Source organism: Panthera uncia (genome assembly GCF_023721935.1).
Source record: "Panthera uncia isolate 11264 chromosome A1 unlocalized genomic scaffold, Puncia_PCG_1.0 HiC_scaffold_17, whole genome shotgun sequence".
In the NCBI taxonomy this organism is placed as follows: Eukaryota; Metazoa; Chordata; class Mammalia; order Carnivora; family Felidae; genus Panthera; species Panthera uncia.
In genome coordinates this window covers 90686918-90702969 of record NW_026057577.1, presented here as the reverse complement: position 1 = coordinate 90702969, position 16052 = coordinate 90686918, and the positions used below count along the sequence as shown (strand labels likewise).

The 16052-nt window shown below is 47.9% G+C and overlaps 1 long non-coding RNA gene across 2 annotated transcripts in view; it reads left to right on the top strand.

The window, feature by feature from the left end:
* LOC125934410 (uncharacterized) overlaps positions 1-16052 on the top strand; it is a 234793-nt gene that overhangs the window by 130715 nt on the left and 88026 nt on the right. For both annotated transcript variants that reach the window (XR_007461376.1, XR_007461375.1), the window contains one exon: positions 229-308. This is a non-coding gene — a long non-coding RNA (uncharacterized LOC125934410). The remainder of the gene's footprint in view (positions 1-228; positions 309-16052) is intronic.

The window sequence follows — 16052 nt, the reverse complement described above, 5'->3', positions numbered from 1 at the left end:
CCTTCCTTCCTTCCTTCCTTCCTTCCTTCCTTCCTTCCTTCCTTCCTTCCATGTTTATCAAATGCCTACCCTGTGCCATCTACTCTGCCAGACACTGGATGTGATAATATGTGATCAGTGCCCAAATATGCTCCCATTTTTCTCCCGTTTTTAATCAGGGCATACACTGTTTTGCTTGATACTGATTCATGCTCCATTTAGTTTCTATGCTTTTTTTTTTTTTTCCAGAGCAGCATGGAACAATTGCTTCTACTTTAATTTCCGGTGCTTACGAAGGCTGAGCTGAAGGCTGCACCACCAGAAGCTTGGTAAGTGTGGGTGACTGGCCTTGGCCAGGGAGCCGCTGAGAAGTTCAAGTGGGAAGGGCCCCAGAGAGTCAAGTGAGTGCTTTCAGTTTTCTGAATCTGGCATCGTGGGAATTTGCCTGGCCTGCTGGCTATGGAGAGAGTCTGACTTGGATTGTGTGGGCTTGGAAAGACAGTCAATAGACTCTTCCTTTCCCTGAAATAACCATGCATTTGTTTCAAGACTTGAAACAGTTCTGAATGCTGGAATTTCCCTCTGTGTTTATTTTCACATCTGGGTGATGGTCTTCTGCCACTGGAGGACTTTTAATGAATCACTTCAGAGATTGCTTTTAATGTTTCCCAGATGAGAGGGGGCTGGTGCTCATCTTCTTTCCTGAGGCCTTACAGGGCAGGACTGCCTTGGCTTCCCGGCTGGCCGCCTGGAGTGGTCCCTTGGGGTAGGCAGACGGACAGTTTTCGTTTTTCTGGGAAACCTGTTCCCGCAGAGCTCCTTGTCACAGGGCCGCCTTTCCACGTGTGGAAGGGTTGGACTGGAATATCAATCAAAGAGATAGGCTGGTTTGAATTGGTTCAAGATGTTCTAGGTTGCGCTCCCTTCAGTAGCCACCCCTCTGCTTTCCCAGGCTCTCTTCTGCAGTGGCAGGAGCTCCGGGAGACAACGCCGCTGGCTGGGGTCGGCTTCCAGAGCACAGCTCAGGAGGCTCGGGAAGGTGTTGGCTTAGCTCAGGAGTTTTTGGCTGCCACGCATCATTTGCTGGACGCCTGTTCCCAGGGCCCTCGGCAGAGGCAGCGGCCTTTGCCTCTGTGACCACTGCAGGTCAATGGTTTCCACTCCTCCTTAGCTCGACAGGTAGGCTCCTTTGTGTTCACCCACACCCCACACCCTCTGCTACCCCCCTCACCCTGACCCATACTCCGTGCTCTAGCCACATCTCACACACTGCTGGGTGCTTTCCAGCTGCCCCCACCCCAGATCCACCCTGACTCTGCTCTGCCCAGCTCTCAGCCTTAGGAATCTGACTACTTGGGGTGCATCACCTAGGCTCTCCTGCCCTGACCTCTGGCTTCCCGTTGGGCCTGGCAGATGGGGAGCCCCACAGGAGATCTGAGGAGGCAGGGAGAGAGAGGCGCAGGTATTTATTTCCTCGGCCTCCATTCTGTGGGGTCATCTCAGGCTGGCTGTGGGTGTTAGAAGTCGCAGATCCTCTCAAGGTGGCCTGCTGTATACAATGTTCTCTCTCAGTGTTCACGTAACTGCTGCCTTCCTTCATCCTTTTGAGTCCAGGGATGGTATAGCCCCTGGACTCTTGCACCGTCTCTTGTGGTTTCCCTATATCTTGCCCACACCTTTGTCAGTAATCTGTTTACTAAACCCTTCTTGAATTCTCTTCATTGGAGTAGTCCTGTTGGCACTCGGACTGATACAGGATGCCATTGTACATGGATCTTTCCCATGTTGTTTCCCCCTCCTTTGCCTTGGCTACCTGTGGAACTACTCCATGTCCTTCAAAATTCCACTGAAATGTCACCTCTGTGAAGACGATCTTGAGTTCCTCCTAACAGTCGATACTACCCCCTCGGCCTTCCATCTCCCGTGTCCCTTTCCATCCTAACCCCTTGTTAATCAGACATGTCCAGACTTTCCCCCATCAAAGCTTTATAATGTTCAATTCCTTCAAAGTTTGAGTAAGTGACTGTTGAAAGTTCTTGCTTCCATGCAAGGCCCAGAGGAGATGCTTCATAAAGGGTAGCTATTAGCGGACTACTTCATACTAAAGTGTGAACGGCTATATGGCTTAATGCATTATCCCTCCCAGGAGCAGCTTGCATTTATAAGGGACCTTTTAGAAGTAACATTCCCTCCAATGAATCTCTAAATTGGCAGAGGGGTGGAAGGTCAAGGGATCTGTCTCTGGGGCTTCTCAAATTATATCAGGTCCAAGGCCTCTTGGTCTGTAGGTTTGAGAAAACAGAGAATCACTTCAGGTCAGTATTCAGCATACAGAGGCTGCTTGGAAAGGGGACAGGTTGCTCAATAGTGGCCTGGGGGAGCAGCGTCTGTGGAAAAAGACAGATGTGACTGGACACATCTCCGCTCAGCTAATATACCCTTCTAGGGCTATTGGAATGTGATTTTCTAAATTGTGACTGGCTGACTTTCTTCTCTTGTGGTTGAGTTTGTAATAACACAGACGATGACTCTAGTTTTGCCAAAGTGGAAAAAAAAAATGCCATCCAGTGGATTTTTATGGTGGTTCTTAAACATTTTTTAAAAATATTATTAAAGATGTAGCTCAGTAAGTCTTTAATGTCCCGCTTTGGGGCTGACGAGCCAAGGCACAGACTTATGAGGCTGGGTGTGGGCAGCTAAGGGATGCTACACCTGGGAGGTGCCAACACTGGTTTAGCTGCCGGGTGCAATTTTGCCTAAAAATGGAGCTACCTAATGGAGCTACCTACGTAAGTACAAATCCAGAGTATTTTGATCGTCCGTGGCTTGGGGCAGAGATCAAAGCTAAGTGTCTCACTCCTCATTAAGTTCAAGAAGCCAGGGCATCTGCTCCGTTCCAAGGAGTCCAAATACATCCTTCCTGGACTCTGGAGAATCGCAGCTCACGTCTTAGGTAGTAGAGACGCAGGGCTGAGTGGAGAACCGCCTCTTGCAAGCTGGCCTCGCTCCTGCTCTGTGGAGAAGAGGGGCCAACCTGACATAGTCCCATAATCAAGAAATCTGGGGTCATCTTGGGCGCCTGGGTGGCTCAGTCCGTTAAGCGTCTGACCTCGGCTCAGGTCCGATCTCACCGTTCATGAGTTCGAGCCCCGCGTTGGGCTCTGTGCTGACAGCTCAGAGCCTGGAGCCTGCTTCAGATTCTGTGTCTCCCTCTCTCTCTCTCTCTGTGACCCTCTCCCGCTCACACTCTCTCTGTCTCTCTCTCAAAAATAAATAAACATTAAAAAAATTTAAAAAAAAAGAGAAATCTGGGGACATCTTTTATAAGAGAGTCTATGTCTGGTAACCCAGCAGGCTTCAAGAACCAAAAGTGGTGGTGGCTGAGTTAAGGGTGTGGCTGCCGAGTGTCTCAGAGTGGTTCAAGGACAGAACGTTTCTCAGGGGTGCCCAGGTGCCCTGCATTGGCTGCTCCCCGACTCCCCACCCAGCTTCTTGTGCCGTCAGTGTCCTGAGTTCCCCCTTTCCCGGGAACTATCATGCAGCCACTGTGAGGTCCCAGAACCTGGGCGGGGAGGCTTGTGAGCTGGACTGAGAAGGGGGTTTGTCCGAGTTGGCCTTCCGCTGCCTCCCTGAGCTCCCCAGCCCCCACGTGGCCATCGTCCCCACCGCCCAGCATGGCTCTGCTGACACACCCCTTTCTGCTGCTCTCTGGATGTACTTCCGTGTTCAGTAGATGCTCAGAGAGCCTTTGTCAATGGAATGACTCTGAACTTTCACCTGCTGTGCTTTGTTGTCCTAAGATGCCGTTCGTTCGTTCGTGTCACCTCTTCTGCCTCAGTGTTTATTTTCCTGGATTGGGCCCCGTCTTGGGAGGCCACTTCCACTGGGCGAGGGTGAGTGACACGCTTGCTTCCTATCTCTGGCCTCAGGATGGCATTACTGTAATTCCAGCTTTATGGCTTCTGGCTCCTTGACTCTGGACCTTCGCTGCACATTGCGGTGTGGAACAGGGCAGATTCCCCTTGTTGCAAAGAACTGCACATCAAGATATTCAAGACATTTCAGAAATTCCCAGTCAAAACATTTTGGGAAGAACAGCCAGATTTTGTAAAGAAAAAAAAAAAAGGGCAGTTTAATGGGCAAAGATATTTTGAGTAATTCTACGCTTGAGTGACTGTCCAAGTTAAGAAGCTGTTCAACTAGCATTTTCAGGACTCCGTCTCCAGGCTGACTTACTGTTGGAGCATTCATCTCGCCGAGTGCTGGGACCTGATCAGAAAAGAGTTGTCCTCACCCCGTCTGCCCACGACCCCACCACCCGCTGTGGGTTTCCATACCAGGAAGGGGACAGGCTCACGTGGTTTGCCTTAGGGGCAGGGACGCTGACGGAATAAGCATCGCTTTGGTCTCTCCTTCCCTCATACCTGGAGGCAGGAACGCCTTCCCCAGAGGGCGAGGACAGAGCTCCAGAGAGTTCCTTGCCCACCTGGAAGCAGTGGGATGGAAGGAATGCCCAGGAGGAGGCCCTCGCCTGCAGTTCCCCACCTCAGTTCCTGCCGTTCCCCCTGCAGTATTCCCCACCTCCCCTGGGCACGTCTGCTCCCGGCTTCCGACTGCGTGGCCCCCCCAGTGCAGGTGCATTGGGTAAAGCGGACCCCGTTCCAGAGGTGGTGAAGATACCGCTCCCGACTTTTATATTTGTGGAGCATTCTGTGACTTGAGGCAGGTCTCTTTACACCTTTCTGCCTCAGTTTCCCTCTTCACATGGCATAATATGGCAAATATTCTGGTGCAGCCAATAGGAGACCACATTTTGAAAACAGGTTTGTCCTCATCTGACCCCGTTTCCTTCCGTCTCTTTAGTGGTTGCTTTTCATCTCTTGTTACTTCCCAATTCTATTTTCCTCTCAGCTGGTTGCCAATTTCTCTCCCTCTCAGATGCATGTTGATAATGACTGGAGGGGTATGTTCTTTGAAGACACCCTAAACATAAAAGAGGATTCTGGAGGGCCAGAAGCCTTCAAGGTGCAGACGTACAAATCTCCAGTGACAACATTTCAGCAGAGATTTGTGGGGTTTTTTTCTTTTTCTTTTTTCAAAAGGGAGTCTTTCCTAAAATGTCTTACATCCCATCGTGGTGGCAGAGGAGCCTTTATATAATGGAAATCATACAGATCGCTTTTCCTGCTTAATATTAGAACAACTATATTAAATTTATTTACTAGGCATCTACTTTTCTAACATTGTCTTACAAAAAGTTTTCAAACAATGCAGAAAAGTTGGAGGACTTTTAGAGCGAGTGCTCACATGCCTGCCACTTACAGTCTACGTGCATTAGTCTTTTAAAAATTGTTTATGTATTTTTAAAAGTTATTTTTTTTAAGTTTTCAAAAATTACACGCATTAATATTTTTTAAATAGAACTTATTGTCAAATTGGCTTCCATACAACACCCAGTGCTCATCCCAACAGGTGGCCTCCTCAATGCCCATCACCCACTGCCCCCTCCCTCCCACCCCCCATCAACCCTCAGTTTGTTCCCTGCATTTAAGAGTCTCCTATGGGGGCACCTGGGTGGCTCAGTCGGTTAAGCGGCCGACTTCAGCTCAGGTCATGATCTTACGGTCCGTGAGTTTGAGCCCTGCGTCGGGCTCTGTGCTGACAGCTTAGAGCCTGGAGCCTGTTTCAGATTCTGTGTCTCCCTGTCTCTGCCCCTCCCCCGTTCATGCTCTGTCTCTCTCTGTCTCAAAAATGAATAAATGTTAAAAAAATTTTTTTAATAAAAAAAAAAAGTCTCCTATGGTTTGCCTCCCTCCCTCTCTGTTTGTAACTTTTTCCCCCTTCCCCTCCCCCATGGGCTTCTGTTAAGTTTCCCAAGATCCACATATGAATGAAAACATATGGTATCTGTCTTTCTCTGACTGACTTATTTCACTTAGCATAATACCCTCCAGTTCCATCCATGTTGCTGCAAATGGCAAGATTTCATTCTTTCTCATTGCCAAGTTATATTCCATTGTATGTATATACCGCATATTCTGTATCCAGTCATCAGTTGATGGACATGTCGACTCTTTTCATAACCTGGCTATTATTGAAAGTGCTGCTATAAACATTGGGGTGTGTGTGCCCCTATACATGCATTCATATTCAACTGCGTGCGGTTTTATCATGTTTCTCCCTACCCGGCCCTTCCTGTCTACATCCATCCATCTGTAATTTCGGGGCGTGCATTTCAGTGTAAGTTGCAGCCACTAAGACGCATCTCCAGTATACTTCAGCGTGTATATTGTTAGAGTCCACTATTTGCTTATAGTTTTTTCTGAACATGTGATAAAACGCATACATCTTAAGTGTGCTGTGGGTAGGCATCCATTTCTTAAAACGTTCATTTCTATTTTGGCTGTGTATTCCCACACTTCTTTACTTCATAGTTCATTAGTTAATAGTGGCCAAGAGAGTACTCTGCATTCTGCATTTGGAAGCTGGAGGTCTAGGCTCCTTTGTTCGTCAGCAAGGAGAAATAATTGTTCCCCCTGCCAGATTCCCATCACCGTGATCTCTCAATGTCCAGGCGTGGGAAACAGACCCCTCCCCTCTCCTCCCCCTCCAACCCTCGGCCAGGGAGACCCAGGGCCACTTCCTGGGCCCCTCTGCTGCAGGTTGACCTTGTCCAGCCAGACCCAGGGATGCTGACTCTGCAGCCCTGAGAGAGTTAAATCATTGTAGACATCAGCTACCAGGCTGGCAGTTGTGACACGCTTCCCGTTTCTGAAGAACTCGCCTTCGTGTTGTTTCATTCAGACCTCACTGCAGTCTGGTGGGGTGACTCTTAGACATGGTTATTTCCCAGGCTGCAATACTGAGGCTCAGAGTGGGGAGGTCATGCAGCTTGGGTCTGGATGCAGGACTGTGCGGCTTCATGTGATGAGCTCTCCCTGTGGCCCCACAGCGCTTTCACGCAGTCTGAATCCCCAGGCTGTGACAGAGAGACTGTGCGCATCGCTAAGTATATGTCCCGGTAACTTTCTGGGAAGTCTGATTTGGGCACGATGTTAAACTGGGGCGGCGGGGGCGGGGGGGTGGTTTGCAGACATTAATGACATAATTTGCTGGTCATGTGACAGGATGTATATAGTCTGGCGGAAAGACCTTTGGTTTTGGTGTCAGCTGATGTGGGTTCTTCATATCCAAGCCGTGTGACCTCAGGCAAGTCATTTAACAAGAACCAAGAGTTTGAATGTTTAATATGTGCCCGGGGGGGTACATACATAATCTCATTTAACTCCCCTCCTGGTGCCATACCATTATTTTCAACCTTGCTTTATAGATGAAGAAACTGAGGTGCAGAGAGATAAAGTACCTTGTCCAAGGTCACACAGCTGAGGAACCCAGAGACTGGGGCCTGTTCTCTTAACCACATTCCTCCATCACAGCATCTGCAACACGGGGATAACCAGGCCCTCCTTAGGGGAGCCTTGGGGACTGTGGGGTCAGATCTGTAAAGTTTTATCTCCAGGGAGAAGTGAGCTTCCGTCCCCTGCCTTCAACAGTTCAAATGCAGGCTACAATGAGATGCCCCTGGGCCAAATTTGGCCCACGTGGTGTTTGCCGGAGAGTTTTATTCTTTCACCTTGGATTATCAGTACTTACAAATTGAGAGAATAGACACAACACTGTCATTGTCCAGCTTGCCTTAAAAAATCTGCACATCTGGACAGAGCAAGTCCCCATCTGGGCATGAAGCAGCTGGCGGGCGCTGGGGTAACTGATGCTTGACCCCCGGTCCTCCACAGCACCCACCGTTCTTTCTTGTCTCCCGCTTCCCAAGGCCAAGCGTCAGTGGTCATTTTTTCCCCTGCTTGCATTGCGGTTTGGGGCTGACACAGGCCCACTGAACTCACTGTCTGCCTCACCCCTGTGGGCATGTGGGTTTGTAGACAGAGCAAAGACCAGACAGCTCATGGGGCACATCCTTATTATTGTCCGGAAGGGAGCCACAACTCAGGTCATTTGCTATCTGTGAGAATCAAAGGTCAGGGTGTTCTCATGGCACTAGGAATATTTGCGAGGCATTTACTTCCCAGTTTGTCACTCACCGGTGGTCATACAGAGCTTTGGTGAATGCCGTGGCTGTATCTGGGGTCATCAATTTCAGTTTTTCAGCACACCCCGCAACCTGGCCCCTGTTCCTTGTGGTTGCCCAGGGCCTTGCAAAGGACCCTCATTCCTGATTGTGCGCCCTCTTCCCTAGGGCTTCCATCTGAAAGTGTAATCATGTTCCCCGGAGGTAGTAACAGCACTTCCCCGAGGGCAAGCGTTTAGGTAACACACAAGTGTTTTTAAAATGTTAATTGTTATGTATTTATTTTCATGAGTACTAGAAAAATATAACCAGCACATCAAGTCTCTGATTTTAAGAATATTCTTGCTTGGAAGGAAGCAAGGTTTTAAAAAGAGTTATTTTAAAGTTAATTCAAAGAGAAAAAGCAAGGGGCGCCAGCGTGGCTGAGTCGATTAAGCCTCCGACTTCGGCTCAGGTCATGATCGCACAGTTCGTGAGTTCAAGCCCCGCATCGGGCTCTGTGCTGACAGCTCAGAGTCTGGAGCCTGCTTTGGATTCTGTGTCTCCCTCTGTCTCTCTGCCCCTCCCCCACTTGTGCTGTGCTGTGTGTATGTGTGTGTGTGTGTGTGTCTGTCTGTCTGTCTGTCTGTCAAAAGTAAATAAACATTAAAAAAAAATAAAGGGAAAAAGCAAGTAAATGTCACTATGGGTGAAAAGTGACAGCAAAAATACAGTGTTGACACGTTAATGACTGAGGTTTGGGAGAAACTTCACGGGCCTCCTGTCATCCTCTCCACTCTCTTTGGGCCAAGTCCAGGGGCAGGAGACAGGGTGCCCTCTCTCATCCCTTGCTTCACATCCTTTGCTCCCTCAGGTCTAGGGAACCTTGACCTGGGTATGATTGGAAGCTTTGCTCTTCCTAATCACAACTTATCCAAAGTCTATTGTGTTGCCTTTGCAAATAAGCCCTTTACGGGTCTTGAAGGCTCTACACTTTGGCAACTCAAGAAAAGATTCTGGTTGTGTGTCATCCCTTGGGGTATAAGGATATAGAACGCCCTGACTGCTGCATGAATGGGGGAATCATCCCGGGGTAATGTGAAATCGCAGGAAACAAACAAAAGCCAAACAAAACCCTTACCAGTTAGTAGTTTTGAAGAACTATCCCATCATATGTGGATGTAGCAACTGTGTGTAGGAACAGCAGTTGTTGGCAAGAACATAAGGATTGAGCTGAGTCAATGGACTTGGCTGGATTTCTTCACCTGTCTGCAGAATGGTATGTGTAAGTACTCAGTAATTGGTTGCCCTTGTGGGGATGATGACAACAAGCCAGGTCTTTCTTCCAGTGCTGATGTTAATTTAGGGAGAAAGAGGAGTTGTGTCTTGAGGTTTGATGTTGAAGTTTTTGCCCATGAGAACATCTTGACAGAGAGCAGTCTGTTGGCATATTAACGGCCATGCCCTAGAGCCACCATTTTCCTATGCCTTTGTTTGGTCTGTGGGGACAGGGAACATTCTATTCTGTTGGTCATAAGGCCAGACAGTGGGAGGAGAGGGCAGCTCTGGGCACTTGGCTACTTTCTAGGTTGGGTAAAAGCCAGCAAGGACTGGCTGCAGCTCTCCCACCTGGCTCCCATACGTGAATACACAGTTAGAATTTACTGAGTCCCAGCTGAGGGTCCAGTGGAGGGAAAGGGACAAATGAGTGTATTACCTTGAATGGAGATCACTAGGATTCTCGCCAATACAGCATTAGCACAAAGGACAGAAATGGCCCGAAGAAGCTAGCTTGGCTTCTCCCAGAGATGACTCCCCATTGAAAATAGATTCCTCTCTTTGGTGGGTTTTATTTAACTTGCAGTTATTTCCATTGATTTTGCAATAACCGCATTGTCTAGTTTCTGTATTTGATGCTCCCCTCAGTAGTTCCAAAAGGATCCAGCCCCGCCACCATCTTGATGTTAGCTGGTGAGACAGTTTTTGGACTCCTGGCCTTCTGGAATGGTAGAGAATGAATTTTTTTTAAAGACACTATGTTTGTGGTCATTTGTTACACTGGCCACGTACTTCCGTCCTTTCTCTCTACCGTGCTTCTGTTGGGGGAAGTGCCAGCAGGAGACACGATGTCCTATCCAGTTACAGCCAGGTTGGTGACTAGTGGAGGAACGTTGGCCTCCTTGCCCCTCAGAACCTCCATCTGGCTCTCTTTGGTCAGCAGGGCTCTGAGTCTGAGCTCAGGGGTTCCCTTCAGAGGAGGGGAAGGACCAGGATGTCATGGGAGCTGTGAGATGGGGACACTGTCACGTACCTGTAGCATTTTCCCAGCCATAGGAACCAGATCCCTGCTTGGGCTGAGCAGGGAGCTGCCACTGGCATCTGGACCCAGATAATCTGAATTAGTTTCCTGGTACCACAAAGGTAGTGGCTTAAAACAGCACAGATTTAATTTATTACAGTTCTGGAGACTGGAAGTCAGAAATCAGTCAAGGTGTTGGCTCTCTGGCGACCTTACAGGAGAATTCATGTCCTCGGGTTTTCCACCTGCTGGAAGCGACCTCCATTCCTTGGCTGCTGGGCACTTGCTGTTTTAAAAACGCATCACCGCAGCCTCTCGTCTGTCATCACATGGACTTCTCCTCTGACTCTGACTCCCCTTGTGCCCCTCTTATTAGGAGATATGTGACCACACGGGGCCACGGAGTATGCAGAGTCACCTCGCCATCTCAAGATCTTGAACTTCATTACATTGGCAGAGCCCCTTGTTCCAAGGTCACAATCGCAGGTTCTAGGAATTAGGACGGGGACATCTTTGGGTCTAGGTACTTAGGGCCATTATTCAGCCTACTGCCGACCCCCTCAGAGCAGAAGGTTGCTGATGCCCTGTGAGTGTCAGTGGAGCCCTGCCCGCAGCTCTCTTTCTGGAAGGTGATGGATAGTGTTCTGAGCCTGGGGCCAGCCTTTTTCTGTGTACATGCGAACACCGCTTGATCTGAGAGCCTCAGGGAGCCACCACTTGGCCTTGGCTGTGCACTTGCCCCGTGCTGGATAGTGGGGTCTTCAGTGGCCTTTCCAGAAAAGAACATAGAGGCGTGATCGTGAGGTTTTGTGAAAAGCACTTGGTAATTGCTGTGGGCCCCAGGGAGCTGTCTGGGAAGGACTCGAAGACACCTGTGACAGAGCCCTGTTGGTTTTCTTTCCCTGGTGCTAGAGCTGCTGTTTTTTCTGAGCACTTCCTAACTAATCAGAAGCCAGGCCTCACAACATTAGGCTGAAGCCCCAGGTAAGCTCCTGTTGACCAGGACTCCGGTTCGTGCTTTCTCGCCTACCACCGCAAGAGCATCGTGTACAGGACTGGAGTTGGGGTGCCTCTAAAAAAAGATCTTGGGTAAAAGGCCCATGGGGTTAATGGAGGTGGATGGGGTCTGTAGTCACGGCTTTGAAAACAACTGGATTTCATAGGGCGAGAATGGAAGGAAGGGCAGCATTGCGAATGCTGCATCTTTTTCAAGATAAACAGCGTTTGGAAGGAGTAGATGGTGGGGCCCAGGCAATTTCTAAAGTGCCACGATTGAGTGTGGTATGGGCAGGGATAGGCCAGGTAGGGAATACCTTTACTTACGAATTAGCCAGGATTGGTTGAAAATGATAGAGACATAACTAGTTTAAGTAAAAGAAAAAACAGTAGGAAAAATTTTGGCTTAGATATCTTGAAGAGGCTGACTTTAGGCACAGTTGGATCTGGGGCATCCAAATGTGTCATCAAGACTCCATCTGTCCCCAACTATCTGTTCTGTTATCTTCCCATTAGTACTGAGGTCCTCTGGACTTGCATTCTATCAGCTAAGCAGCCTCAGTGAGAAGGAGCAGCGTTCCCCCCCCCCCCCCCAATTTCTACATAAGTGGTTGGACTGATTTCCATTGGTCTGGTTTGAGCCATAGGACCATTCTTAAACCAATTATCGTGTGACCAGGAGGGTGTGATGCTCTGATTGGCTGGGTCTGGGTCGCTTGTCCCTCCTGTCCTGCAGCCAAGACAGGGGGTCAGACCTAACTGAGCCACCAAGCCTGAGAGTGGAGGAAAATTGGCTCCCAAAGGAAAATTGGTTGTTGTTAACAGAAGATAGAGGAGTAGGTGCTGATGAGGCAGAAATAGCAGAATTGTCCATGGCAACTTACAGCACTGAAAGGGCTTATTAAAAGGCTGTTAGATTACTTTCTAGGATAAGGGGAGGAGTGTGTGTGTTGCTTTTACAAATCTTTCTGAGAACATCTGTGTTCTGATCTTTAGCCCTGATCTTTAGTTGAGGGGCATATCCTGTTAGACTTCAAGACAACTGGGGTTTATTTCACCATCTACAAAGTAGAAGAAAAAAACCCCAAAATGCTGACTTAGTAAAAAAGCAAACAAAACAAAACAAAACAACAACAAAACAAAACAAAACAAAACAACCCGAAACACTTGGAGATCCTGAAAGTTCAGAGCATTATCTTTCCCAAGTGAGCTTCAGGGGGCACAGAATGAACAAAAAATGCTTATCAGCATACATACATTGTACTCAGAAATGCCATTCATTATATGGATCTCCAGTGAGAGGCTCTGGGAAGGTCTTAATACCCTGGGACACTCAGGCTGTCCTTTTTAATAAGGGGAGGCTTGTTCTGGGCAGTTGTTCTGGCCATGGCCCAATGAAGCTTGCTACATTCTATCTCCCAAATTCCCTTCAATTTCCTGTGGAATTCTGCCCTTTTTTCTTTTCCCTTTTATCTTTTTTTTTTTTTTTTTTTTTTTTAAAAGAAATTGTTAAAATTCCTTTTCTAGCCTGAATCTGCTTCCTGGTTATTTATAAGAGCTGTGTGCCACCCAGAGGTGGCTGGTTTTTCAGACAGAGACATGAACATTTTGACTTTTGTGTCCCTCCTTAATTTGAATGTGGAGTGAAATGTGACCAGACCCAGGGTTTGGTCAGGTGTCACCATGTCTAGAGGATGACAGTAGCAGTTAGGACACGTTGCTCTGAAAGTAACAAAAAACCCAGCTCAAACTAGCTAAAATGCTACAGGCATTTATTGGCTCAGGTGACTCACGTGTCTAGGGATTATCAAGCTGCAGGCATAGGTTGATCAGGCATTTTTCACCTGCTTTATTCACTGATGTAATATCCTAGGCATTTAGAACAGTGTTCAGAACAGTGAGTATTTTTTGAACGCAGAAGATTATTGCAACTCTACTTTTTTCTGTGGGTTGGTTTGTGGGGGAACAGGCAACATCTTCTTTGTGTCTCTCTCTCTCTCCTTCTTTCTCTCCTCTCCCTTATTTGCCAGTAGCGTTCCCACTTGCCTTATTATAGTACTAAATCCTCACAACTGCCCAAGGCCTCCAGCATTTTACAGAGAAGGAAACCAAAGCCAGAACTCCAGAAGAATATACCTTCGGATAGTCCTTTCCGAAGTGCTCCTGTGGAACACTGATGGCAGATATGTCTCTTCTGACTTCCCAGCCTGTACCTTCTGTTTATATTCGAAATGAGCAGCTGCCCTCAGCCGGCAGGATGAGGAGCTGAAATTCACTCTCCAGTCCTGCTGGTCTATATATTTCCAAGTTGGCAGCAAAACCCTTTCTAACAATAACTGCCGTCAGCTTGTAAAACAGGAACACATGGCAGGCAGCTTGACCATTCCATGGGGAGAGTGGAGAGCCCTGAGCCATCCTGGGGGAAAGCATCACCATCACCCCCTAGGCCAGGTCCCTGCAACACTGGAGCTGTGCTGAGTCCAGCTTTCCTGAGTTTACACCTTTTATGCCTCCGGAGCATCCCAAAACTCACATTGTCTTTTCTCAGATGCCCAAATGCCCTTCGATTGCGTGTTAACTGGATTTCCAGTTATTTATTTCAAACATTTAATATTTTTCCTTCTCTTATTTAAAAATGTCTCGGGCACCTGGGCGGCTCAGTAGGTTAAGTGTCCGACTTCGGCTCAGGTCATGATCTCGTGGTTCGTGGGTTCAAGCCCTGTGCCAGGCTCTGTCTGACAGCTCAGGGCCTGGAGCCTGCTTCGGATTCGGTGTCTCCTCTCTCTGCCCCTCCCCCGCCTATCTCTCTCAAAAAGGAATAAACTTCAAAAAAATCAAGAAATAAAAATGTCTCATGTCCTTGGGCTGAACCTCCTAATGGAGGAGGGTCTCCTGCTACTCCTATGGATTCTCTATCAAAGGAATACCCCTGAGGACTGTTGGGCCCTGATACCCTTCTGGAAGACAGACTTTGATGAACCAAGTTCAAGAGGAGAAGGAGGACAGAGCCCAAACAAAAAACTACGTGGTTGGAACTTAAATCAAGAGCCCCAAATCAAAGGCGGCATGCAACAGGCCCCACAGGACTGCCAGAATGTTTTAAATCTCTTGCCAGGCTGAGGATCCACAGAGGCTGGCCAGAGATAACACCAGAGAGGAGCCAGGAGTCGCTCCGGCTGTGGTGTGGGCTCCACGGTAGCAGCCTGGGAACTGCATGCACACCCCACCGGATCACTACACTACCCCATGCTTCCTAGCTCTTGGTGACCCATTAGCGACCTGATTGCCTACTTGTACCTTCCTCTCAGCCCCCAAATCAGGTGTTATCCTTTCAGGTTAGGTGGGGAACTGTGTAACAGAAGGTAGAGCAGGTACATTTGCATATGCACCTGGGTGAACAATGCTTCCTGTTAAACGGGTGGAAGTCTTTTTTTTAATCCAGCATTTTCGGGAGTGGCCCCAGTAAAGATGTGTGAGGTAGGCTTATCACATTCACAGATGAAACAAAGCCGGGATAGAGAGGCAATTCTATAGATGGCCTCGAGAAAGCTCCAAGAGATCTCAAGCTCCAACCAAGCATGAAATGCAACAGAGAGCAACGTCAAGTCTTATGTTTATTTCCATGAAATCAATTCTGTCGCCCCCATGTCACTCTAGAAGGCCTGCCTTTAACTCCCTTCCTGAGGTTCCAGTTCTGAATGTCTTTGTGTTTGCTCCTAAAGGTCCCTTCAGGTCTGCAGACTTTCCTCATGGATCCCTTTCTCCCCCAAAGTGGTTTTTGGAGCTGTGTGGGGATGTTCTGTCCCACCCCATGCTGTGCCTGCTTAAGCCATTACCATATAGCCCTGTGGGACCCACTTGGGGGAGAGTGGGGACTGTGGTTCCCAGAGGCACACATAGGATATGAAGCTCCACAGACCGGGGGCCAGGCAAAGGCTTCGCCAGGACTTTGGGGTAGGCTATGTTGCTGAGCAGGAAGTGCCTGCCCCATTCTGACAGTTGCTGGCTGTGGAATGGGCCTCCGGGGGGGGGCTGCCGTAGACCTCGATCCGCATGACTTCCCATGCCCGGACTGCCTGCTCTCCAGGCTTTGGGGCTGGGGTTTTCAGGGTTCTGGTCTCTGCCGGCTCTGCTTCGTTTGTTTCTCTCAAGATCTTTATCACAACTAAAGATTTTTTTTTTTTTTAGGGGTATGTATATGAGTAGTTTAAAAGTTCTCTGATAGTTCTTTTTTTTATTTATATTTTATTCTCTCCCAATTCAATATATATATATATACATATATATATATACATATATATGTATATATATATATACACATACATATATATATGTAAAACATGTGCAGCCTTCTGTGAATATTGAATATGGAACCAATTACTCGAGGTTGCAGTAATTACTTTTATACAACTAGACTCGGAGACTCGTGAATCAATTCCATGCCCATTAGCAATGTATGCTTGAGCCAAGATTTTCTTTTCCTTTCTTTTTTTAATAGGACTGGACAGTGTTGAATCCTTGAAAAAAAAAAAAAATGACACTTTTTTTTTTTTTTCCAAAGCTGACAGCACATTCCGTCTACTCGGCAATATAGAACTAATGAAGATGTAAGTGTAAGAAAACCTATAATTGAATCCAGTACGTAGCAAGCATAGTTTAACACAAAGCACACCCAGCTGAAATCTCATGTGCTGGCGGTCTAATCCTGTCAGG